Here is a 26,516-nt window from a genome sequence, read left to right as displayed (position 1 = left end):
ACTTTTGAGAATGCGGTATACTTGTGCAAAACACTTCTTGCTGTCGATGGTCCAGCAATTAAATAAAATATAAGTTGAATAACAGAACAATAGATTCCTACTTCACGTATTTAGTTATGAACAACAACGTAGCTCGCGAGATATTCACTTCTGAACACATCATACTACGTCTTCACTGCAGAAGCCACGGAAATCACACAAGAGCACAGGTCGGCACTCCCAAATATTTCTATCCTCCACGACCACGCGCAAACTGCTCCACTGTTCAAGTCTTTCCACCGACTGTCCGTCCGTCGCGCCGTCACGTCCAGCCCTTCCCTTGTCCTGTGCCGTCCCCCCCCCCCCCCCCGCAAACTTTTCTCTCGCTTCCATCCAGTCTCCCCATTCACGAGCGCTGTGATTGGCTAGGGCGCTCGCGCCATGTCTTCAAGCCAATGCACCCACACAAACATAATGAAACATTTCGAAATACTGGATGTACATTTAAATAACTAGAAATCAAATAAATATTCCTACGGCTGGACCATAAACATGCTCTAACACAAATTATTAAATACATAAATAAATTAAATAGACATATATCAAAGCAATAGCAAGCAAAAGTGGGCCAGCTGCCTAATGTATCTGTCTTTCTAAAGCACAGTAAATAATTGACCAATTTCTTCATGAATAGCATATGTCGGAAATAAACAAAGACATAGATGAATAAATATATTTATAAGCATACTGCTACCGTTTTTTCGTCTAACTGTGGAGTACTTACGGCCTGACGCAATCGATAGTAATCGGCCACGTTGACCTCCAATAATCCATGTACTATTCAAGTTACATGCCTGTAATTTATACGATTTTAGGTTTACACTAATAGCTTTCTAAAGACATATCGCTAGACGAAATCAGAGGAACCGTTTGGATTTTGGAAATTCGTTGCTGGGTGTTACTTGTATAATGTCAGATACTAAACTTTAAACTAATGAAGATATTGAAAACCTGATCACACCATCAGAATCGTCGTGCAAATAATAGTAATGGACATGTTTCTTTTTTATTTATCATGATTCAGCTGCCTACTATTAATTTCTATACAAACTGTTAAATGTCTGCCATTAAGGTTTCACAAAGTCCGTCATCTTTGGCTCTCCCAGCGTGCAAGTCTCTTCCATTGATACAGCGTCACCAAGGAAGCAGCAAATAGAATAAGAATCTCTCCCAAGCTTCACAGATCGCCACAGCAGCAAGCACCAACGATCTAGTGAGAGGCTTATATACATATATAAATGACAATTAATACCCAAATGCGTAAAGCATAAACTTGACTTAGTGTTAGAAATGAATAAGTAGCAGCAAGCATGCTGCAGCAAGGTGCATATTAAATATACATACTTGAGATGATAAATGTATTATAAGTGCACATTGCAATATTAAATGTTTTCTCTGTGATTATGTGAATAATGACTCCCTTTCCTAAGTGTAAATCCTTTGAGATCCTTGATCCTATTCATTCCCCAGGATCAACTCGTAAAGATGCACAATGCTTGGCAAGTGAGGCACTACTTATGAAAATGAGTAGGTTTGCAATGTGTAAATTGCTTTTGTGTTGTGTAATGTAAATTAATCTTCGACCCCGTTTGAGGAGTAGTTTAAATTTCGTCGAAGATCCATGCGTAGGCCCGTTTTAGCCACTATTCTTTTTCGACTGTTTGTATTTCTACACGAAAACAAGAGGCAGATCTATTGTTTCCAAATCTGTCCTCGAATTTTTTTTAAAGACAAGCACACACGAAAGAATCTTTGAAATAAACGAGGCACTACTCACAAGTCACTAAGTAAGATAAGCATTAAAAACGTATTGGACCTTCAAAATGAATAAACAAGCATGATAAAGATTACTATGAAAGAAATTAATTTGTAAAGGAGGTTGGAATGAATTTAGCAAAGAAAAAGGACTTTTGAAAGCTTACATGTGACCGTAGACGCAAATGGTGAAAAGACGACTTTAGAAACAGTTGTTCTGATTCAAAGTGGCCAGTTAAATTAATCCTAGATTTTAAGTGAACTCTTGTAAATATTAGTCCATAAGGCAACTTGTAAATACAGTGTAATGTTATGAAGTGAGAATTTCACCGAATACAACGTTCACGCAGACGCTCACTACAGTGCAAGTGAAGTTGTAAAGTTCGATGATTTTCAGTGGCAATATTCTACTGCACAATATGTCTCTAAAAGTTCATCCATGTGTGCGACGAGTCATAATTCGTGTCATTCCATACATGCAGTTGCAGCGGTAGCTATCACTTACCTGTAAATCCGTGTCTGGACAGTGGACAGGAAGTGACAGCAGCTCCCTCCAGCAAATTAAGAAAAGCACGAAGTCACGATCTGACGAACAAAAGCGACGCACAGCTCATCAAACGCGATATCAACGGACGGCGAGTAAGCTCCAGTAACGTGAGCGTGCAGACTGAATTATAAGGCCGTTCTGGAGGCCGAAAGCCACCACGTGACGAAATAATACAAGCGTTCAAACGCCAACAGCTGTTGCTGTGCGCTACACCCAGTACTGAAAACCTTTTTGTATATACCGTGAAAATTCTGAGAACTCTAAGATAGAGAAAATAGTGTAATTAGTCCAATGACTGATCATTCACTGAAATAAGTCACAAGGTCACCACAGAACACCGTTGAAATGCAAACTTTAACGAAAGGTCACGATTCAAATAAAAATAAGCACATGATAAAACGTCAAAGGATCCGATCCTTTCTATGTCCCATCCCTCAAGTATCTAAAATTAGTTTTGTAAGCTATTCTAATATAAGATATTTATTTGTTTCATATGTGAAATAATTCGGAGAGCCACTCTCGAGCCCTGCAAGTGAAAGATGCGGACATCCTTGTCGAAGCCATCAGCAGTGGCCACTCTAAAAACCAAGTCTATGATAAATGGTGTATGCGTGACGGAAATAAATGTATAATTAAATTCGACTGAGCTAATGAAGCTGGACAAAACGACAAACCAATAAACTGATAAGACTACGAAAATATAAAGAACACCATTAAAATAATTTGTGTACCAGTAGTGATTGTCAATTTACTTTTGCTGTGACGAAGGATGAATTGTGATATTTTTTTCTTTTAACATTTGTAAATATGTATACCTCTAGCTTTAATTTTAAGAATCATCAATTAAGACTGAACCATGCAAAGACTGAAAGAAACACAGAACAAATTCAGACTGATCAATGGTCAGTAACTGCAAATTGTATGTTATTATAAAATGACTATGAAATGAAAACTAGTTTTTAATAATCTGTATGTTACACCAAAAATTACACATGTTCCAATGGGAACAAGGATGAAAGTAATACCTTCGGTATTCCTTCCCTCCTTAAGGGAGGTGGTGTAACATTGGTAATTTTCGCCTCACAAACAATAGTATACGCTCAATAGTAAATACTTGGTGGCCTGAAGTTATCAAACAATTGTAATGGAAAAGAAATAAACCATCACATAACAGCAAAAGAATCTATTATTCTTTATCTTTTCCACTCCTTCGTGGCGGCTGTAAATCTCTATGTACACATATCGATATATGATACAAAAAGACTTCTGTTGTTTCAAGACAAATGAGGCCTCGAGCACTTCACTTTTTACTGTTTGTATTCGATGAAAGGCTGATGCGGAAAAGCTGCATTCCGCAATCTGTATTTTATTATTTGTGTAAAATAGTCGTAAATGTGCCAATTTTCTTCTCAATCAGAAAACATATAGTTTTATGTAATTAATTATGAGCAGGCACCATCAAGAGAACATTAATCTCTAGTATTGCCATTGATGTGCAAAGCACCAGCTATTGTAACTGTAATATAAAAAGGTATGTAGCATTAAAAAACATGTGCTATATATACATGAAGTGTGCTTCTTTAGAAAAATTATCCTTAAGTACCTCCATCTCCCCATTACTTGGATGTTAATAATTTTTTATCGGTTTCTCTCCAGAAATTACGATCACACTGATGGACCAAATGGAGCAATCAGGCAGGAAGATCATTATCGTTTTCCTATCATATCTGAAACAATCCTTTTCAATTGTGTAGTGTTGATTTCTTTTAAAGTCAGTAAACGTTTTGGTCCCTTAGTGTCGATCCGGGTATTACTGCATCGCGGTCATGAGAATGTGCAGAAATGATAATGTTGCTTCCTACCAGTCTAAAATATATTAATCTGCTTCTCCATGTGCAAAGAATGTCAGGTATTTAGTGACTTGTTACTATAAGATAATTCAATCATTGTCTGATTCTGTCATCAAGCTACACACAAACATCATTATATCTTCAACACTATACATATGGCACCCTAACAGGGACTTGATCAAAAATCATTTCATGAATGTGTTTAAAAAATTTCAGTGGTTATTCTAATAACTGTTTCATTTTATGATACAGATACAATTCATCCAGAAGAATAAATGTAGGAAATACCAAAAAATGCGAGTATCCTACCCTACCACTATCAATATAGCAAAAAGTAACTGAAATTTTAACATGCAACAGCCAAGCTTTCATAGTCATGTAGCATCTTACAAGTTGATCAAAACTTAGCCCTGTCTTTTCCTGCCTTGAAACTGCTTTATTTCATTTTTTCCATAGTCTACTCTTTGGTAGTTAAATTCAGTGAATATGTACTATTGTTGTCAGTGCAGTGCACAATTTTACAATATGGCGGATAGTTGCGCTCAAAAGTGGTAAAACATGTGTCATTTCATTTGTTTGTAATCAATAGGTACCATCTTGTCTTCTTGACATAAGTCTTCTTGACATCACAGACAAATGACTGACGGCAATGACAAATAATATCTGTAGCAACTTGACCTTTGACAAATAATACGTGAACATGGCTGATGGTAAACAGTGGACACAGACAAAAGCACATGACAGCGGTGATCCGAATGGACTGCACTATCCATTATGATTACGCGCAATAGGTACACCTGTGGAGGCACGACCGTAGTTTTGGAAGCTGGTGCTAATGCACAAATTATTCCCGTTTTTGAAGAAAGTGACATGACCCCAATGATCGATTCAACAATGAAAGCAAGTTCGAAAGTAGAAGACAGAAAGAAACACAAAGAAAGGACCCTGAAAAGTAGGAAAAATGGATAAAAAGGCCTGCAAAGAAAATGAGAAGGCTGAAAGATGGTGAATAAAGACCAGGTCCTTGCAAATCTTAATGAAAAGATAAATTCAGTAAAAACAGACCTGCAAACAGAGACAAATGATCTAAATAGTCGGTAAAGAACGAACTAAAAGCAGACTTAACAGCTGATTTAAATACCCAGTTGGGTAATGCAAAACCCAAACCAGTAGTCAGAACAAGGCCATGAGGTTAGAAATTGACACGCAAGTAGAGTCGAAAATAGAGGACATATCCAAACAGTTAGATGCCAAATTCGAAGGAGCCAAGGGAGAGTCAAATTCGAAAATGATGGAATACCATCAACAAGCTGCGACAATAAGAAAAGATTATAATACAATCTCTGATGACATATATATATATATATATATATATATATATATATATATATATATATATAGGTAAATATATACATATATTGAAGATGTTTGTAACTTGGTTACAGAATCAGAGATTGATTAAAGTATCTTATAGTAACAAGTCACTAAATACCCAACATTCTGTGGACAAGTAGCAGCAGATTAATTTATTTGAGATTGGTAGGAAGCAACATTATCATTTCCGAATGTTTTCATGACCATGATGCAGTCATTCATACCCAGATCGATACTAAGGGACCAAAAGACTTACTGACTATAAAAAAGAAATAAACACTACACAATTGAAAAGGATTGTTTCAGAAATAATAGCAAAACAATAATGTTTCTCCTCAATGCTGCATGGAGTCCATCAGCGTGATGGTAATTTCTAATACATAATTTCTACATAATGTATTAATCCCATCCTACAATACAACACATTTATCATTGTCTGCATTTAAAACAATTTTATTACATTCAACTGCATGCAATTCACATTTAAATAATCTAATCATATTCATTTTTCTATATTGTTTTAATTTGTTATCTAAACATTTTTTGTGATCATCAAAAGTAGTTTCACTTTTCACAACTGATTTTTTTAACACCTTCACGTTTTGTCTCATCTTTTTCACTCTTAAACTGACGTGTTCTAACATAACTTTTCCACAATTTTCATCTTCCATTTTTCCTAAAACTTTCTTATTTGCTTGCAGAAGTCCATTATCTTTTGGATAATCAGTTGTGTCAAATTTGTTTACCATTGATTTCATATCATTGTTGAAACAATCGGTATACATATAACATACATCAACATTTTCAATAAAAGTCATACATTTTTATTTTCGAAATATCTAGAATACTCATCCCAATCCAAATTCGTTTATCAAATGAACTGCTACTAGATATTTCGAAAATTATGTAGTACATTCGTAATTTGGTTTTGAAATTTAATTTGTATATTTCCTTTGATCTGTTGTAATTTTAATATTTTGTCTATTTCTAACTTTTAACATTGTTTTTCCAAAGACTAAATTATTCATTAATATATAGCAATCCTTTTCAAAATCTTAAGCTGCCTTCTTTCTTATTTCTGTATTAAAATCAAGATATCTCTTCAGCCAATCTGATTGTTCACATGATACCCTATGAATTTTAATCTAAGATTTAAATAGTATTCAAGATTTCTGTAATGAAACACGTATTTTTCTGTATTATTCAAAGTTGTTAGTAATTTATTTCCTCCTTGTGGTACAAAAGGCAAATCTTTATTTAAATTATGTAATTTTCTTGGATATTCAAAATCAGGTTCGAAAATGTAAACATATTTAAAATCATCTGGAATTTTAAGTATTTCTCAGGCATTAAAATATTTTGTTTCCATCCACTCGAATTTTTGAAATGGCGAAAATTGACACATTGCCCAACTGTATAAAATATTTGCATCTAAATATGCAATATTGTTTTATTGGCTTAAAATGTATCTTATATTCATTATCTGATTCGGCATATCTTTTTAATACTTTAAGTAATTCCATGTTGAATTCCTTTTTTGAAAAGCAAAATCATGTAATAAATCTAAATCAATTTTACGTCATTTTTAATGCAGAAAACCAAGCTAGTGCAAGACCTGTAAAATACGAAGATGGAAGAGGTTTATAAGATTCAATACATGTATCTACAAAAATTTCGAAAGTATCTGCTAAAATTAAAACTTTAGTATATAGTTTTGTATATTTATCAAAGTTTTTAATATCGAATTTTTCCCAAACTGGTTTTGCTCTTTCATAACCTTCATCAGAAATATAATCTTCATGAAGTCTTGAATAAAACCGTTCTTTTTTGGGTAAATTTGTTTCTTGTAATTTTTCTTCAGAATCCATTTTTTAAAGTATTAAATTTAATTTTTAAACTTCAAAATATTTTGCTATTTCTCTAAACTGTTTTTTTTGTAAGATTGGAAGATAATTTATCAATACTTGAGGCTATAAATTTAGAGTTACCTAAAAATTTTAAAGTTAATCCATCTTCAACTTGTGTATTATAAGAAAATTATTTCTGTTCATTATTTGGAATTTCTTCAGTAACTTTACTATCAATTGCTAATTATTTGGTAAGCAAATGGACATCATAATTTGTTAAATTATTAGTATAAACTGGAGTAAGTTAATGATATTTGTAATTAGGATTGCAATATTTATGTGCAGCTCATAGATATTTTCCTGTTAAATGACAATGCACTATCATTTTATTTTCTCTAAATTCCTTTTCACAAATAAGACAGATTTCAGAATTTGAATAGTTGATTACATCTCCTTTAGTCAATTTGATTGGAACATTTCGATTATGTATTCTAGCAATGTCTCTTGATTCTTCTTTTAACACCACAACAAATTTTTTGCTGCATCTTTACCTGCATATGTAAATGGATTTTGATAATCGCCATTAGAATATTTAAGATAATAACTGAATGAAATTTCATCTTATTATAATCCAATTTTTTTATAATTATTAACTCTTTCTGTAATATTCTCTACAGCATACAATGCAGATTTAATTGCCCAAAGGAAATATTTTTGATCTGTGTTTTTCACATTAATTACAGCTTTTTTGTCTTTAATTACTTTTGGTAAATCGATATAAGAAGAACCAAAAATTGGATTGTATCTATTAACATTAAATTCTAAAATATCTATATATAATAAAGATGAATCTGATTTTTTCCTTTGCATTTCTCCAATTTCAGTTAGTAGTTTATTCAGTGATTTTTAATAATAATATTCTAAATCTGATGTTCATAATAAAACTTCATTAAATTAAATTGTTGTATTTCATCTTGTCTTTTAAAATTGCAATAAAAATCATATTAACTTTAACTGCTGTTCTTTGAATAAAAATATTTTTTTAATTTGGTGATTATTTCCTCTTTAATCTGATTAAAAAATTCTTGTGATTCCACAATATTATCAGTGTTATTAATTTCGTAAGGTATTATTCTTGATGCGAAAGGAGAAGCTTTTCTATAAATGTGTTTAGTTGATTTGAGAAAAGCTTCATCATCTAGAAATTTGAAACCAAATAAATTTTGTGATAACACTATTGTTTATTTACTTGATACTTATCTACTAGAAGTTTCTGAAAATAATTATTAATATGGATGTTAATAACTTAAGCCTCAGATCTATTGATAAGCTCGATTAATTGTTGTTTTGTTAATATTAGAATACTTTTTTAAATTTTTCATTTTACAAATTTTATGTAGATCATTTAAAGATGTTTTACTGAAATTGTTGTCATTATTAATTTTACTCTCAGGTTTTTTGATAAGATCGATTTATTGACTTTTTCTAAATTTAGTATAATATTTTACATTTTTCACTTTACAAGTTTTATGAATTTCTTTTGAAGTTTTTATTCAGTTGATTTTGTTATCATTGTTTTAATATTGTCTATAGGATTTACAATAAGACCAATTAATTGACTTTTTCTAAATTTATAACAATTCTTCAATTTTTCTGTTTTAGTATTTGATCGACTTTGTTTTAATGTTTTACATTTTAGTTCCTCTTCTTTATTTCTTTATTCATTTCTTTCTGATTAAAATAATCAATAAATTCTAACAGATCTTCTCTAGTTACATCTAAAAAACTATTTTGTTTGCAGTAATTTTCTAAATCTTTTAAACCGAATCTATACTTTCTGGTAAATTAATTTTCTAAGCTCTTAAAGAGCTCAGCTTCACTCACCTTATTCTCCATTGTTTTTATAGAGAAGGAAGTCTTATTTTTCCTTTTATTAAAATGTTTACTGTTAAATGTACCTTTTGAGATTTTAGGTCTGAATGGTTTTTTCAATATGGCTAAATGAGATTTTTTGGTTCTTATTTATAAAGAATAAAATTTATTAGATTTGAAAACTTTTAAACTAGGAAATGAGAATTTGGTTTTATGGAACAAGCAAATGCAATTTTTAAAATTGTTGTATTTTCCTTTTATTCAAATTCCGATTTACTTTGCTATAATTTTCTAAGTTGTTTTAAATAGTTCTGCTTTTGTTTCCCATTTTTTGTTTCCATTGTAGATATGTAGAATTTAAGTCTTTCGATATAGGGAAATGATATTCTTTTGGTTGGTGGAAGCTGAGAAACTGGATTCTTGGTTGGCATATCATTAAACCCGAAAAGCTCTTTGAGCCAGAATCGGAATAGATATACTACTGTTAATGACATATGTTTAACATTATATGTTAATGACATAAACTCAATCACTTGAAAATGGCATAAAAGTCTGAAACCTTGATCAAAATTAAAGAAACAGCAATACAGTCAAATTGTGGTGTGTCCATTAAGAAAAAGAAAAAAAGAGTATAGGTCAAAGTCAAACTAGTGCAATGTTATGTTGGCAACACTACAAAACATAATACACACTTAGAAGTATAAAAACAAACAGTAAAGAGTGGTGTGCGAAAATGTGTGCTGTGTAAAACATAAGAAATGCATAGTTCTGCAGAGCACTCAAAAATTACAGGTACAGTGTTGTAACCTCCCCACAAAAAAAATTGTAATTAAATAAATATTGTGGATAGTGATTCAAATTTTAGTGTAACCTCAGAACAAAATTGGTTCCCATTTATAACCTCCCTACAGAAATTCGTTCACATTCAACCTCCACACAAAATTTGTTTCCATTTAATGTAAGCTCGAAACAGAAAAATTCCTAAACCTCGTAATAAAAAATAATTTCAGTAACCTGGTAGAATTTGGACGACAGCAGCGCTGCGTCATGGCCCTGTAAGATCATTCTGAATAAAAAAGGAAAAATTCTTATCTCAATAAAAACGGCGAATATATCTGCTCTTATACAAAATTTTTCCGGGACAGCTCTGTGCAATGCTGGCCGATAGATTTGTCATTTTATGAAAGGAAGCAACTGATTTTTCTTTTGCAACAATAGGAATGATCATAGATTGAAGAAATTAGTAAATTCTTTAAACTGAAATTAATGTTTGTTAGAAATTACTTTATATCACGAAGATTATTATTAGGACATTTTTAAAAGATTTACGTGGGACTTCACATAACATTACTAGATATGCGCGAGGCTGCTTTTTACCTTATACAACAATACTCAGGCTCCGGCATCGCTGCACCGCGACCGGCCCAGCCAACATGATACACCATACAGGACTGACAAGTGCAGACTGGCGACTGCTCGCTAGCAACAACTTGCTGCTACTGCTACACAGTTCGTACTGCAGTCAATACTGCTCTCTGGTCTCAGATTCTCTTATAGCTTACATATCGCAGGCAGCACATATCTCTTACAGTGTGTAATGAAGAAAGACACCAAAGATTTGCTAGGAGACGGCATTTCTCGATGTAGGCGAGAAGCCGAGCAGAAATCACTGTTAAGTAAAAATCAACATACTGTTCATGAACTGTTTTTCGATCTTCAAAACAAATCAAATTGTAAATATCTTTAATTACAGACCACCAATGATGCTTCACCTCAGAAAAACGGAACACGTCTCGCGAAGAAAATAAACATTTTCATGTAGTTGTAACGACGGCATGAAAATACTCTCAGGAATTCAAAAGTGTGTACATGCAACCACTATCGTGTGCCAAAACGTGAAATCAGTGTCATAGTGGGAGAAAGTTTCTGCTTTCTGTCCCACTCTAAGAGAGTGTTAGTCACAGCAAGGTCTTTACAAGAAGGGAGGTTGTTTCTATTGTTATAAGTTTTTAATTGGTCAGGTCTCGGAAGGTCTACAGCGACTGCCTAAATGAGAATCTGGTGTTGGCGAAACCAACAAGATTTTGAGAAGGAGATCGCTTTGGATCATCAGAGGGGGAGATGTGTTCATGTCAGAACTGCAGAGAGGGAGGACTTCGCCCTAGAGCTGATCATAAATTATGGGGGTCGATTTATGTCTCAGCTATCACTGCAACCAGCATCTGCACCTGGGTTTTACAACGATGATAAGCATGAGCCACAGTATCTTACACTCATGTTCATAAATTAAGGATAACTGCAGAATGTGGTGCCACACAATGTGGCACTACACAAAACTGGCACTAATAGCATAGGCACTTAGGAAACACACACGACACAGATCTGTATAGTCCATGGTATTGGTGATAAGTTGAGAAAACCATCCCGAGACGCATGTGCTACAAAACGCCTCTGTTTCCTACGCATGTAACCCGACATCAATATGGGATATGATCACCATGCACACGTACACAGGCCGCACAACGGTTGGTATATTCTGGATCAGGTGGTCGAGCAGCTGCTGGGATATAGCCGCCTATTCTTGCACCAGTGCCTGTCGGAGCTCCTGAAGTATCCTAGGGGTGTGAAGATGTGCAGCGATAAGCCGACCGAGAGCATCCCAGACGTGCTCGATGGGGTTAGGTATGGAGAACAGGCAGGCCACTCCGTTCGCCTGATATCTTCTGTTTCAAGGTACTCCTCCACATGGCAGCTCGGTGGGGGCGTGCGTTATCATCCATCAGGAGAAAGGTGGGACCCACTGCACCCCTGAAAAGGCGGACATACTGGTGCAAAATGACATCTGGACACACCTGATCTGTTACAGTTCCTCTGTCAAAGACATGCAGAGATGCAGGTGCACCAATCATAATCCCACCCCACACCATCAAACCATGACCTCCATACAGGTCCCTTTCAAGGACATTAAGTGGTTGGTATCTGGTTCCTGGTTCACGCCAGATGAAAACCCGGCGAGAATCACTGTTCAGACTAAACCTGGACTCGTCTGTGAACATAACCTGGGACCACTGTTCCTATGAGCATGTACTGTGTTCTTGACACCAGGCTTTACAGGATCTCTTGTGACCAGGGGTTAGTGGAATGCACCTTGCATGTCTCTGGGCGAATAAACCATGTCTGTTCAGTCGTCTGTAGACTGTGTGTCTGGAGATAATTGTTCCAATGGCTGCGGTAAGTTCCCGAGCAAGGCTACCTGCAGTACCCCGTCGCCGTCTGCGGGCACTGATGGTGGGACATCGGTCTTCTTGTGGTGTTGTACACTGTGCACGTCCCGTACTGTAGCGCCTGGACACGTTTCCTGTCTTCTGGAATCGTTGCTATAATCTTGAGATCACACTTTGTGGCACACAGAGGGCCCGTGCTACGAACCGCTGTGTTTGACCGGCCTCCAGTCGCCCTAGTATTCTACCCCTCGTAACGTCATCAATATGTGTTCTTTGAGCCATTTTCAACACATAGTCATCGTTAGCAAGTCTAAAAACGTCTGCACACTTACTCGCTGCACCGTACTCTGACATGTACCAACACACCTCTGCGTATGTGGACTGCTGCCAGCGCCACCGTGCAACGACCGCAGGTCAAATGCACCACACAGTCATACCCCGGGGTGATTTAAACCCGCAAACCGCCCACCAGAGCGTTGTTTCACCATGTATCAGCATTAACCTCAATTTATGAGCACGAGTGCATGTCGTGACGAGGGGACTGCGAGGTCATTTGTTTCGAGTTAGAGTTCTGCTTTTCTGAATTAATTGACTCAGTCGGCTAGATGAACGCGATATGCGCTTAGGCAAGGGAATTGGTGCCTATATGTACTTTTCTGGGATTTTCGTTTAATCTGTTAACTAATTCAGCAATCATTGGTTGTTTGCAATGACATAGCTAAGAATATACACTCCTGGAAATGGAAAAAAGAACACATTGACACCGGTGTCAATTGACGGACTTTGAGCGAGGGCGTGTAGTGGGCATGCGGGAGGCCGGGTGGACGTACCGCCGAATTGCTCAACACGTGGGGCATGAGGTCTCCACAGTACATCGATGTTGTCGCCAGTGGTCGGCGGAAGGTGCACGTGCCCGTCGACCTGGGACCGGACCGCAGCGATGCACGGATGCACGCCAAGACCGTAGGATCCTACGCAGTGCCGTAGGGGACCGCACCGCCACTTCCCAGCAAATTAGGGACACTGTTGCTCCTGGGGTATCGGCGAGGAGCATTCGCAACCGTCTCCATGAAGCTGGGCTACGGTCCCGCACACCGTTAGGCCGTCTTCCGCTCACGCCCCAACATCGTGCAGCCCGCCTCCAGTGGTATCGCGACAGGCGTGAATGGAGGGACGAATGGAGACGTGTCGTCTTCAGCGATGAGAGTCGCTTCTGCCTTGGTGCCAATGATGGTCGTATGCGTGTTTGGCGCCGTGCAGGTGAGCGCCACAATCAGGACTGCATACGACCGAGGCACACAGGGCCAACACCCGGCATCATGGTGTGGGGAGCGATCTCCTACACTGGCCGTACACCACCGGTGATCGTCGAGGGGACACTGAATAGTGCACGGTACATCCAAACCGTCATCGAACCCATCGTTCTACCATTCCTAGACCGGCAAGGGAACTTGCTGTTCCAACAGGACAATGCACGTCCGCATGTATCCCGTGCCACCCAACGTGCTCTAGAAGGTGTAAGTCAACTACCCGGGCCAGCAAGATCTCCGGATATGTTCCCCATTGAGCATGTTTGGGACTGGATGAAGCGTCGTCTCACGCGGTCTGCACGCCCAGAACGAACGCTGGGTCAACTGAGGCGCCAGGTGGAAATGGCATGGCAAGCCGTTCCACAGGACTACATCCAGCATCTCTACGATCGTCTCCATGGGAGAACAGCAGCCTGCATTGCCGCGAAAGGTGGATATACACTGTACTAGTGCCGACATTGTGCATGCTCTGTTGCCTGTGTCTATGTGCCTGTGGTTCTGTCAGTGTGATCATGTGATGTATCTGACCCCAGGAATGTGTCAATAAAGTTTCCCCTTCCTGGGACAATGAATTCACGGTGTTCTTATTTCAATTTCCAGGAGTGTAATTTCATTTCCAATTGCACCCTTCTCTGTCAAGGTATTATCGTGTATTTTGTGAAATTTATTTGAATCATTGTGCAGTTAATAATTATTTGTATTTTCTATTCAATGGTTGGAATCAACGTAATGCTTCTTAGTAATAAACAAGATTTTATTGTGAACTTTAGTTTTATTCCATAGTTTGATGAAACCTTTTGTTATTGTATCTGTGTCAGCTACGGTATCTATATTTCATGTTTAAATTACATGTTCAGCCAGCCGGTATGGCCGAGCGGTTCTAGTCGCAGGTTCGAATCCTGTCTCAGGCATGGGTTGTGTGATGTCCTTAGGTTAGTTAGGTTTAAGTAGTTCTAAGTTCTAGGGGATTGATCAACTCATATGTTAAGTCCCATACTGCTCAGAGCCATTTGCACCAATTATATGTTCATTAGTTTCTGGTGCACGACTTCGTCATAACATTTCACATGCTCTTCTGGGAAGTCATCTACTCACTATATAGGTCACTTGGTGCAGATCTTGTTAGCATCTCATGGGTACGCTAAAAAACGGCGAACCGGCCCACAGCACTTAATGTATAACCTCCAAATACGTCCAACTCGTTTTAAGTCAAGGGAGAGCTTTTATCCAATGGGAAGTTCCGCTAGGATGCCGCCCTGAGACCCACCGCACACTTTTAGTGTCGGACTCTCTGCAGAATACAAACCTGCACCCCAAAGAGGAAATCACACAGGGTCTGGTGCAGTGGCGGCGGTGCGGAGCCAGCAGAGGGCAGTCAGTACGCAGCAAGTAGAGAGAGAGGAGTCCGGAAGCAGCGCGCGGGCAGCGTTGTCGCCGGTGCCTATGCGCTAGGGAGGGGCTGCCATCCAGCCAGCCGGTCTCATGGTAATGAGAGCCCGGCCGGCAATTAGGCGCGGCATTCCTGCGATAACTCACGCCGCATTCTACCGCCGGCCGCTCATCATTTATTTGCCTGTCAATATGTTTTAACAATTAATGGCTGACCGGCGCGGCGCCGCGCCGCGCCGCGCAACCAAAACTTCCGAGAAGCGGCCGCTCTCCCCCCAGAGGTTGTCGCTGCGTCTCCGCGTCGCCCGCGCACTGCTGCTACTGTACCACGCACCTACTCGGGCGTCACGGCTCCAACGCAGAAGTCCGCACGGCGCTACCATTCGATAGGTAAGAGTAGCAGTAGCGTGCAGTATTGGATGACAGCGGGGAGGGGGTGGGAAGGAGTTTCAACAACTTCAAGAACCAGTCACTTGTTAGCAAATAAGTCGATACATGTATGCTTTACTCTTACCTACTATTCTTTGCTTTCGGATGTGACATTTTTTATTCATTTCTTTACTTGAACTGGGGTCTGATGAAAAAGAAGAAAATGTTGTTGGGATTATGGTGGCTGGTAAAGATCGGCCTTAAATTTACTGACACATTCATTATTTCTTACAGCTTATTAACATACGTAAAAAGTAATGGAACTACGGAGTCAAATGGGCCGGCCGAGGACAGTGCTGTCATTGCTGGGGTACTCGTCATTCTACGAGTTTTACTATTCCTGTTAATACATGTCGATAAAACCTATATCGGACTAGACTAAACTGTGACCACTCTATCGAATAGCACGTAAAATTCCTCTTTAAAAATCATTTGGTTTTAACGGAAAACAAACCGTCGCTTTCCGTCGACGTCGCGTGAGACACGTGATGAACAGTATTTGTTTGCATTCATTAAAGGTATTCGCAATTGCGAATAATGACAACCATCAGCTGTAGAATGGAATGACGACAATGAAAATTTGTGCCGGACCGGGACTCGAACCCGGATTTCTCGCTTATCGCGAGCGGCCGCCTTACCGCTTTCTTGAAATTTTATATACAGGGTGTTTCAAAAATGACCGGTATATTTGAAACGGCAATAAAAACTAAACGAGCAGCGATAGAAATACACCGTTTGTTGCAATATGCTTGGGACAACAGTACATTTCAGGCAGACAAACTTTCAAAATTACAGTAGTTACAATTTTCAACAACAGATGGCGCTGCGGTCTGGGAAATTCTATAGTACGATATTTTCCACATATCCACCATGCGTAGCAATAATATGGCGTAGTCTCTGAATGAAATTACCCGAAACCTTTGACAACGTGTCTGGGGAATGGCTTCACATGCAGATGAGATGTACTGCTTCAGCTGTTCAATTGTTTCTGGATTCTGGCGGTACACCTGGTCTTTCAAGTGTCCCCACAGAAAGAAGTCACAGGGGTTCATGTCTGGCGAATAGGGAGGCCAATCCACGCCGCCTCCTGTATGTTTCGGATAGCCCAAAGCAATCACACGATCATCGAAATATTCATTCAGGTAATTAAAGACGTCGGCCGTGCGATGTGGCCGGGCACCATCTTGCATAAACCACGAGGTGTTCGCAGTGTCGTCTAAGGCAGTTTGTACCGCCACAAATTCACGAAGAATGTCCAGATAGCGTGATGCAGTAATCGTTTCGGATCTGAAAAATGGACCAATCATTCCTTTGGAAGACATGGCGGCCCAGACCAGTACTTTTTGAGGATGCAGGGACGATGGGACTGCAACATGGGGCTTTTTGGTTCCCCATATGCGCCAGTTCTGTTTATTGACGAAGCCGTCCAGGTAAAAATAAGCTTCGTCAGTAAATCAAATGCTGCCCACATGCATATCGCCGTCATCAATGCTGTGCACTATATCGTTAGTGAATGTCTCTCGTGCAGCAATGGTAGCAGCGCTGAGGGGTTGCCGCGTTTGAATTTTGTATGGATAGAGGTGTAAACTCTGGCGCATGAGACGATACGTGGACGTTGGCGTCATTTGGACCGCAGCTGCAACACGGCGAACGGAAACCCGAGGCCGCTGTTGGATCACCTGCTGCACTAGCAGCGCGTTGCCCTCTGTGGTTGCCGTACGTGGTCGCCCTACCTTTCCAGCACGTTCATCCGTCACGTTCCCAGTCCGTTGAAATTTTTCAAACAGATCCTTTATTGTATCGCTTTTCGGTCCTTTGGTTACATTAAACCTCCGTTGAAAACTTCGTCTTGTTGCAACAACACTGTGTTCTAGGCGGTGAAATTCCAACACCAGAAAAATCCTCTGTTCTAAGGAATAAACCATGTTGTCTACAGCACACTTGCACGTTGTGAACAGCACACGCTTACAGCAGAAAGACGACGTACAGAATGGCGCACCCACAGACTGCGTTGTCTTCTATATCTTTCACATCACTTGCAGCGCCATCTGTTGTTGAAAATTGTAACTACTGTAATTTCGAAAGTTTGTCTGCCTGAAAATGTACTGTTGTCCCAAGCATATTGCAACAAACGGTGTATTTCTATCGCTGCTCGTTTAGTTTTTATTGCCGTTTCAAATATACCGGTCATTTTTGAAACACCCTGTATTTGTATCATCTTGTTCCTAATTGTTCGTTGTATTTGTTCGGGGCGGACGTGCAGTGATGCTTGTTCAAGTTCATCCTTGAGCCATTCACTCAGTTGTATTATATTACAGAGGGCAGCTAACCCTCTGACCGAACACGCAGCCGGCCTCACCCAAACTTCCATATGTCGTCAACCATGCGTCTACGACCTGGACTCGTATATCCATTATGTATATTGCCGTACATGTCAGACGTTGCAGTAGAAAGTTGCTTGTCCGCTATTAGCAGAGAAACACGATATTGTAGTGCCTGTGTTATTCAGATTAAGATGCAAAGTTCCTTTGGATATACATGTATCTCCAAAGGAACTTTGCGTCGTAGTCAGACTAACACACGCACTGCAATATCGTACTACTTGTTTGGACTGCCTTCAGCTACACATTGCAAAAATTAAACTGTAAATACAGTACCTGCTGCAACACCAGAGAAAATGCGCCTGACGGTTCTTAAGAGAGACACCCTGCATATACCCATTGTGAACAAACGAAAGTCCCATAAATAAATGACAAAACAAATTCACGATTCGCGATGGAAATGTGTTGTGTGGACCACAAGCATATTTAAAAAAAGATGAAGCGAACGCTAAATAGTTTACGCCACAAAGTATCCTATGAATTTATACAAGGAGGTGTTACAATTTTGTTGCACCAACTTGTTTAACCGCCAGCTGCAGCCGGATCCAGGAAACAATGTAGAATGGCCTTTGTGAGACCCGCTCAATTGCAGAAGCCGCCGCATAGACCCCTTTCCAAAAAAGTGGCTTCCGGTCGTCAAAGAGTTTAGCACGACTATAGCTGTTAGTGATTTTACACGATACAGCAAAGAGAGATAAACTTTATTAAACTTAAATGCTTACGATGAAAAGAGTTAGATGAAGAAAGAAATTAAACAAACTCCTTTCAGAGGGAATGGCAATGTGAGATCTTATATAATTCTGCTAGGTGCAACGATGGAAGTTCTTTACATTTCGTGGATCGTAAGTATCAAAACGGGCGATGTCAGCCTGAGACGGCATCGATTGTTTTGACGAACTGTGCAGCTGTTGCCTTTACCTGTCATAATTTAGGTTCCAGTCTGTTCGTGTGGCTTAACACGATGGTGTTTAGCGAGACCAAGGGGAGGACCAGACTCGAATCTAACCCACTGAGTGGTGTTACACAGTCTCAGAAACAAACCACACAAACAGTCCACACATCTGACAGGCTCGTGGTGGATACGATTTCTCTTCGTTAGGGAACTGACAACTGTGTCGACAAGAACGGCATTATGCCACATAAATTAAAAACTACAACAAAAAAATGTCAAATCATGGATGGACAAGAGTCCACCATTAGCAAACCTGCTAAAAGAGGGACAGATGCTTTATTTCCGGTATATCTTTCGAGATGCTCCTGCGCTTCGCAAGTGCTCCATACATAGTAGGTGTTCGTGGAAGGCGGACAGCCACGCTTTCCATGTTGCACATCCGAGGCTCATCGTTTTGAAGAAAGCTTGCCAGACGGTTAGAGGAAAAGGTAAACTATTTTACAAACTTCAGTTAGCTTTGCTTGTATTGTATCCTATATCCTTATTCACCAGACTTGTGGGTAAGACGAATTCTCACAGTCTCCTTAACGAAGCTGCTGCAGGAGGCGCATGTCTGTGTCACGTTTAGTGTGTTTTCATGTTTCACAGAAGATCCCTGTTTAAGTTAATATTCCACCTTATATCATATTAGGACTCGATTTAGAAAGGTACTAGGTCTCTTTTACCAGTATTCGGTTCACTGAGAGCCGTGAAACGAAGTGAGATAATTCTTGTGATAGCGTATAATTGATTCAGGAATCTGGAACGTTGCGCTGCGTACTGTACTTTTTATAAATAACTGTCTGATAAATAGCGGTTGCATGCAGTAAAGACTGCAACGGGACTGGGTATTTTTAACCTGCCAAAAATTCATAAATATACAATTAACGCAGAGTTTCAGGAAAGGAATGATCATATTGGCTTGGTTCAAATGGCTCTGAGCACTATGCGACTTAACTTCCGAGGTCATCAGTCGCCTAGAACTTATAACTAATTAAACCTAACTAACCTAAGTACATCACACATATCCATGCCCGAGGCAGGATTCGAACCTGCGACCGTAGCGGTCGCTCGGTTCCAGACTGTAGCGCCTAGAACCGCACGGCCACTCCGGCCGGCAATGATCATATTCAACCAGTAATTGTGTTCTTAATACTGCTAGCATTTTATTAGTAAAAAATGGGCTACCTAAATTGTCGATTTTTGCATATTCATGAGAGAAATGAGGAATGCACATACATTACTGTGAAGTACTGTACAGGATTCATGTGATTGTTAGGTCAGTTTACATGACAGAAACTACGATGCAGTGCTGATGATGATCACAAAAGGTTTCTTTGATATACTTGACGTATTATGTTTCATTAGGTTTCAGCTGACCCTGTAATTTTTGCACGCCCTGTTCGTGAACGCAACGGTAGTTGGGTCTTCTAATGTTGTTAGTGAGTTAGTGCTACTTTCCGGATAATACAGCAGATTCCTTGCAGGACATATTGTTTCGTACAGAATTAAATCACTTTAGGCGTTTGAAATCTAGTGTGATGTAAGAGATCGGTTCGTAATTCTTCATTCGTAAAGCATATGTGTTCCAAGGCCACTGACTGAAAACCTACAATCATTTGTTTACGAATGTGATCTGAAGCGGTTTACCACATTCATCATTGAGAATACTTACCGTGATTCCAATTTTACCAGCACATCTCAGAGACATAATGTACGAAAACAAAAAAATTGTACGTGTTGTGGGCGGAGCGCCGACGGCATACAGTGTGCCGAATGCTAAGGCAGCGTGGATCCAGGAGGAGCCAAATGTCGAACAACGAGCAGGTGGCGTGTGGACCCGCACTCAGCTTAGTGGCTGCAGCTCGAACTATATTTGCAGGACAGGAGTTGGCCCGTCTGGAAACGCACAGAACACTCAGGAAAAGTCCTGAATAATTCTTCGTTCGCCATCGAGACGTGAATGGCCAGGAGAAACAGTAGCCATAACATCACAAACAGAAATGCGTTGAAGTAAAATAATAAACATAGTGAGCTACGCCTCTGACTTTGCCCACCAAGAATCCGCGCAGTCACTACATGTCATGAGTAATCACCTGGCGGTCACGAACTGTTGGCAGAACTTACTGAGCACTCTCCACGACCGCCGTCAGTGAGAACATAACCCCGGAACAACAATAGCTGCCGTAAAACGATAAAAACTGAAGTGGCGCAGCGTAAAACTGCGAAGTCATAATCGTAAACGTATCGCAGGCAGATAAGCTCTATACAAGTATTCTTTGGTGAACGAGCTTCGGAAAACCGTGTTTAGTAACACTGCTTTAGTGGCACTGTCATCAGTGACATAATCATTGTTATCGTACAGTTAACATATTGATTGCGTCTTGCTGCTGGTGTACTTTACATATGACCAGAATCTCTCTGGGTTTTCTGCCGTATTCCGAGACAGAGTTTCGTTGTGGAAACTATTAAAAGGATCTCGCATTGAAGTTCGCTCTAAATCTCGAGTTCCTGTAAAATTTCGCCAGTCTTGTGGATTTTGCGTTTTTCTACATTTGGCAAGCTTTTTTCGTTGCTTCTGCAACAATGTTCTGACCAGTTTAGTATATCACGGGGATCGGTACCATTGCTTATTAATATATATATATATATATATATATATATATATATATATATATATATATATACAATTGCCATCAATACAATTTCTTTGAATTCAAATCAGATCTGGTCTACGCTTACATAGTCAGATCGGAAGGGGTGAAGACTGTCTGTTAGAAAGGCGTCTAGCGAATTTTTATCTGCTTTTTTAAATAAGTGTACTTTGCGTTTATTTTTGGCGGGTTTGGATGTTACGGTATTCAGTCTCGCTACAACTGTCTTGTGGTCGCTAATCCCTGTATCCGTCATGATGCTCTATTTGTCAGGATTATTTGTTGCTAATAGGTCAAGTATGTTTTCACAACCATTTACACGTCGAGTGGGGCCCTGAAGTAATTGTTCGAAATAATTTTGTGAGAAAGCATTCAGTACAATTCTGGGCGAGTTTTATGCCTACCGCCGGCTTTATAGTAGTATTTTTCCCAACATATCGAGGGCAAATTTAAGTCACCAACAACCAAAATTGCATGAGGGAGGTGCCTATTTGAAATGAGACTCAAATTTTCGTCGAACTGTTCAGCAACTGCATCATCTGAATCAGGGGGTTGGTAAAATGAACCAATTATTAATTTATTCCGGTTGTCAAGTAAAGCCTTTACGCATGTTAATTCACAGCAACTATCTACGTCAATTTCACTAAAAGGTAAACTACTTCTGACAGCAATAAACACTCCACCACCGACTGTATTTAATCTGTCCTTTCTGAACACGACTGGGTTCTTTGAAAATCTTTCGACTGAACTTATTTCTGGCTTTAGCCAGCTTTCTGTAACTATAACGAGTTGAGTTTCAGTGCTTTCTATTACAGCTTGGAGCTCTGGTTCTTTTCCAACAAAGCTACGACAATTTACAACTACTATACCAATTTTCGCTATCTCTGCCTTCCTATGTTTTTCCTGCGCCCTTTCAGACTGACACCCTTTCTGTAGTTTCCCGAGAACCTCTGACTTAAAAAACCGCCCAGTCCCTTCCACACAGCCCCCGCTACCCCTGTAGCCGCTTCCTGTGTGTAGTGGACTCCTGATCTATTAAGCGGAACCCGGAAACCCACCAACCAAAGGCAAAAGTCGAGGAATCTGCAGCCTACACGGTCGCAGAACCGCCTGAGCCTCTGATTCAGAGCCTCCACTCGGCTCTGAATGAAATGACCACAGTCGGTCCTGTCGACGATGCTGCAGATGGTGAGCGCTGCCTTCATCTCTCAAGGAAAACTGGCATTCCTTACCACTTTAGCTAGCCGGCCGAAACCAAACAGAACCTCTTCTGATCCAAAGCGACAACACATCGTTGGTATCGACATGAGCCACCACCCACAGCTGGCTGCACCCTGTGTTCTTCATGGCATCCAGTAGCACCCTTTCCACAAATGGAATGACTCCACCCTTTATGCTCACGGAATGCACACTGGACTCATTTCCCTCCTTTTCAGTCATGTCCCTAAGGGGCCCCATTACGCGGCTAACGTTGGGACTCCCAACTACTAGCAAACCCACCCTCTGCAAATGTCCACGTCCTGCGGGCTGAGAGACTTCCTCTAGAACAGGGGGAGCATCAGCATCTGCATCATCAGCCACAGATAACGTCCAAAACGTGTTCGACAAACGAACCGGGAAGGCCCTATGATCGGGCCCTCGGAAGTCTTTCGCTGCCTACCAGACTTTGGAATAATCTCCCACTCGACCATGGGTGAGGGCTCAATCTCAGTGCAGGCAGTACGCGAGGCGGCCACAGCAGTGGACCGAATGGGGAACACGTGGTATGTACTCGACATCTCTTGGATCCCCACATCCAACCCCGAAGAGTGATCCTCATTGGCAGCAGCTTCAAACTGTGTGACAGAAGCCAACACAGCCTGGAGCTGTGAGCGAAAGGTCATCAACTGTGCTCTCATCTGTACACAGCAATCATAGTCCCTATCCAAACCTAAGGACGGCGAAAGATATACGTTAGACAGTTAACAAACGCGAAGACTGTTCCTGATAAATAAACACGACTAAAGACCACTCAAACACCCAAAAAAAATCACGAAAATAAACTAGTAATTATACAGATAACTGAAAATTAACCGTTTCTGTTTGCAGCTCGTAGAAATATCTAACAAACGAACAGTGTACTTGCCTTATTAGCGCAAAGTAATATCTCACTGACGGTCTAATCGGCACTGAGCTATACTAACCAAAACAAAAAAATTGCCGGTACCATTGGAGGTTCAATACAAGTGTCGATAACAACGGCGGTACTTTACGGTCCACTGTCATTAAAACGAAAGGCTGTGACAAGTACGTACTCAAACACGCAAGAAATTACAAAAATAAACTTGTAACTGCACAGATAACTGAAAATAAGTTGCTCCTGATTGAAGCTCGTAGAAATATGTAACAAAAGAACGGTGCACTCTCCTTATTAGCAGCAGGAACGCGAAATACTGCCTCAGTGACGGCTTAACCGACGCTGGACACCGCTCGCTAATCGAAAGATCTGTATCTAAATACTGGAAAAAGTCACGCAAATACCCAAGAAAGGAAACAGAAATAATCCGCTGAATTACAGTACCCATATCACTAACGTCGATTTGCAGCAGGGTTTTGGAGAATATTCTGTATTCGGACATAATGAATTATCTCGAAGAATACGATTTATTGGCTAACAGTCAGCATTGATTTAGGAAAAATCGTTCTTGTGAAAACAACTAGTCTATTCTCAAGAAGTAATCAGTGTTATCTAAAGGCAGGAGTAATATCTGGCGTTCCCCAAGGAAGTGTTATAGGTCCTCTGCTGTTCCTGATCTACAGAAATGACATTGGAGACAAGCTTAGCAGTCCTGTTAGATTGTTTGCAGATGATGCTGTCATTAACCGTCTTGTAAAGTCACCAGATGATCAATACCGACCACAAAATGATTTAGTCAAGACATCTGTTCTGTGCAAAAAGTGGCTGTTCACCATAAATAATGAAAAATGTGAAGTTATCCACATGAACACTAAAAGAAATCACTAAATTCCGGCTACACGATAAATCACACAACTCTAAAGGTTATAAATTCAACTAAATACGTAAGGATTACAATTACGAATAGCTTCAATTGGAACGATGACATAGATAATGTTGTGGGTAAAGCAAACCAAAGACCTCTATTTATTGGTAGAATACTTAGAAAATGCAACAGATCGACTAGAGGGACTGCGTACACCACGCTTGTCTGCCCTCTTCTGGAGTATTACTGTGCGGTGTGGGATCCGCATCAGACGGAACTGACGGAGGACATCGAAAAATTTCAAAGAAGGGCAGCTCGTTTTGTATTATCGCGAAATAGGGGAGAGAGCACAACGGACAAGTTGCGTAAATTAAGGTGGCGGTCATTAAAACAAAGGTGTATTTCGTTGCGGCAGAATCTTCTGGTGGAATTTCTATCACCAACTTGCACCTCCTCTCCTGACTCCCGCCCACGTAGCGAGAAATGATCATCATGTTAAAACATGAGAAATCACAGCTCGTACAGGAAGATTTAAGTGCTCGTTCTTTCCGCGCGCTGTTGGAGAGTGGAACCGTAGAGAAATAGCTTGTAGGTGGTTCGATGAACCCTCTGTCACGCACGTAATTGTGAACTGCACAGTAATCATGTAGATGTAGATGTTAAATTCGCTAATTTCGATGGTTCTGTTCTCAAAAATATGATCGCTTCCTTTACGACAGTGTGAAGCGTTACTTCCTATATTTCCACTCAATGAAAATTCCTGGTATCTCATGACAACGCAATTGGAGGGACAGGTACGGCAATACTGTGGGTTTGGACGCCTGCATAGCATTGTAAACGGTGATTTCAATAAATACAGCAATCAACTACTTCGTTGTGTCTTTTTATAATTAAGTTATTACGCGTTTCGGGCTTTCACCCATCTTCAATTAGTATAATACTTATTTCAGTATTCAGTCTGTCCATAGTTACCACATCGACAACAGATAGTATGCTGCAGCAACCCTGTGCAAAATAACAACTTTGTTTAGCTACTAGACTTCGCGATGACTGCTGTTAAGATGTGCTTACTTTCTGATCTGCTTGTTATTCCGATTCTCGTCCTTACGGGCGTGGCACAAACACTTTTTACTCGTATTTTGCACAAAAACAGCCCAGTATCCGCCATGTTGCCGACTGACATGTTTGTTTACAACTGAAAATACATGTACGATAAAAGATTACATTATGCTTACATTTTGCCTCAGCAAAACTGAGATCAAAGTTATATTTTGCTTACAGTTTCCGTAAGACTATAAGTATTAGTTCTTTTGTCGTACAGAAATATAACTTTGACCATAGCAGAAACTGTAAAAAATGTAATCTTTGGTCGTAGATGTCTTTTCGGACGTAAACAAAGATGTCAGTCGGCAACTTAGGCAGATACTGGGCTGTTTTTGTGCAAAATAGAAAAAGCCGAAAACCTGTTAATAATGAACTAACTATGGAACATTAATATGTTGTATTTAAGTTATTGATAGTAAAACAAAATAAGTTCGTCGTAACAACAATACATCGTAAATCTACAACTCGCGAAGTGTAGTAGCTAAACAAAACTGTTATTTTGCACAGGGCAGCTGCGGCATCCGAATTGCTAACGATGTTGTAACTATGTACTGACTGAAGATTCAGATATGTATTACGCTAATTGAAGAAAATGTGAAAGCCCGAAACACGTATTAGCTTACAGCCTGTTACGTAAGATAGTGGTCGGGTTGACGGTGGAAAAAGTGTATTTGACAACAAACTCAAACACATGCATACATGTTATATGAACAAAAGAAAAATGTAATTACAATTAATACTCGTCCAGTCACGCGCAGCGTCGATAATTGCTTGGCATGCTTGAAACCAAGTTTTTCGCGTATTTACGTGGAGGAGACGTACAAATGAG

Source organism: Schistocerca americana, chromosome 1, assembly GCF_021461395.2.
Source record: "Schistocerca americana isolate TAMUIC-IGC-003095 chromosome 1, iqSchAmer2.1, whole genome shotgun sequence".
NCBI lineage: Eukaryota > Metazoa > Arthropoda > Insecta > Orthoptera > Acrididae > Schistocerca > Schistocerca americana.
This window is presented reverse-complemented; position numbering follows the sequence as displayed.